This window comes from Oncorhynchus gorbuscha, linkage group LG26 (assembly GCF_021184085.1).
Source record: "Oncorhynchus gorbuscha isolate QuinsamMale2020 ecotype Even-year linkage group LG26, OgorEven_v1.0, whole genome shotgun sequence".
In the NCBI taxonomy this organism is placed as follows: domain Eukaryota; kingdom Metazoa; phylum Chordata; class Actinopteri; order Salmoniformes; family Salmonidae; genus Oncorhynchus; species Oncorhynchus gorbuscha.
In genome coordinates, this window is record NC_060198.1 from 2267276 (window position 1) to 2269310 (window position 2035).

The 2035-nt window shown below is 46.3% G+C and overlaps 1 pseudogene; it reads right to left on the minus strand.

Moving 5' to 3' along the window:
• Positions 1 to 298: 298 nt before the first annotated feature.
• LOC124015697 lies at positions 299 to 1560 on the minus strand (annotated as a pseudogene).
• Positions 1561 to 2035: the final 475 nt, after the last annotated feature.

The window sequence follows — 2035 nt, forward strand, 5'->3', positions numbered from 1 at the left end:
GAGGTTAATGTTCATCCTCATGAGATGTAACCATATTTAACCATTAACCCTAACTCTAGGTTAATGTTCATCCCTTGGCTCAACAAACCATAACCATAACCAACCATAACCCTAACCATAACCCTACACTAAATGATGTAGTGTGGACAATTGACAGAAATGACTTGACAAAAGAAAGATAGAGGACATCTTCCTCATGAGATGTATTTTTATTCCCATTACTATCAAAATGAACAGACAAAATCAAATTCAAACAACACAATGCAGATCATTTTAACATTGACAGTCCGACATCAAATTCAGACATCAGATTCAGACATCAAATTCAGACATCAAGATTCAGACATCAGATTCAGACATCAGATTCAGCTCCAACTTTTCCCTCCCTTTAACACCTGTAGAGCTTGTTAACCCTCTGAACGTCGATCGCAGACATCTCCAAGCTCTGTCCGATGGGCACAGTGGCGTCAGGAATAGGAGTGATCGTCTCCTTCCTATACACAGTGCTGAACGACCATCTATTATAATGCATGACGGAGGAGTAGTCATAGGGAATGTCCAGGTTGTTGGTGTCCTCTTTGTCGAAGTTGGGCTCCTCCCCGTTCAACATACTCCCAGTTGATCCTGATGTACTTGTCGCGGTCACTCCTGTTCTGTTCGTGGTAGAAACCCAGAGCGTGGAGCAGCTCGTGCTGGATGGTACCGTGGTAAACACACCCTCCTTTTTCGAGGGATATGAGCTGCTTACCTCCGGTTTTTCCAACCCATGAAGAACAGCCGGATCTGCTTTCGATGCTAAGGTAGTCCCTCTGGTTGCTACGTTGGACGAAGCGCACGCAGGTCTTGGCGTGGAAAGTGTTCATGGCGTACTTGATCTTCCCTGGGAATAAGAGTCAAAATCTGAGCTGAGCGTGTAAGGAACCTTGACGAGGTTCTCTGACTTCTTCCTCTCCCAGAGACATTTGTTGGACCACAAGCACCTGATGGCAGTCCTGGTTCTGGGGACCATGACGTCTCCTTCCATCAGCATCTCTGTGGTGCCATTGTTGGTCTCCAGGATCCTGGTGGTGATGTCCACCAGATCATCTGGGTCTTCTGTGAAGACCATCTCATCCTTCTCATCCAGCTGGAGAGGGTGGGCCTGTGTGAGTCCTAGGAAGAGGAGGAAGAAGGAGAGAGAAAGAAGGTAGGCCATTTTTCTTAGCAGTCGGAGAGACTGTTTGGGTGTCCTCTTTCGCTGTGGCTGTGGGGGACAGCCCGGCCAGCCGGATGCCTGACGAACACCCAGATGACGCAGGACACAACATTCTCAGAAGCCTCAACTCGTGACCAATCCAGCCTTGAACTGGCTGAACCGGCTGGTCATCACTCTCTGTACCCAAAGTAGCAAATGTTTCACTGTTCCCATTGTTCAGTTGAAAGTTGTATCAGTTTCATATCAACCAACGTCTGTACTGATGCATGTATGGGTCATTCAGAATGACTACGTAATCTTCAGACAGAGTAGTTAGCCGTGTCTAATCAAGTTGTTCAGGTAATGTAATGTATCTACACCAGAGCTGTAGGAGTTGTCCAGCTATGCTGCTACAGTCTTTATGATGCGCCACCACCAGACCAGACACACTCTCCCCACACATTCCTAAACCAGAAACTCTGATTGTAATTGTCCTACTCTGAGGCCACTGTAGCCTGGTTGAGGCATTAAAGTCTTAGTGACTAGAAACATGGTAAAAGGACAGACAATACTGTATAGTCCACAAGTGGTAACAATTTCATTTCATTCAATAATCCGGTTTACGTTAATACAGCGTTTTAAAGGCCTTATACCCAATCATTCCAATCCTAGCTGTGCTGAAGACATTGTACTGGATACACACAGACTGTGTGTCTGGGGCTGGTGTTTGTAGGGTTATGGAAGAGTGGAAGGACAGGAATGCTGTTTTTGATTCTGTTAGACCCCATTGCAGCACTGCAGAGATCCTAAAATGGTTGAGGATTGTGAATGGTGTAAGTGGGTGGTGACGGAGTGGGTGAG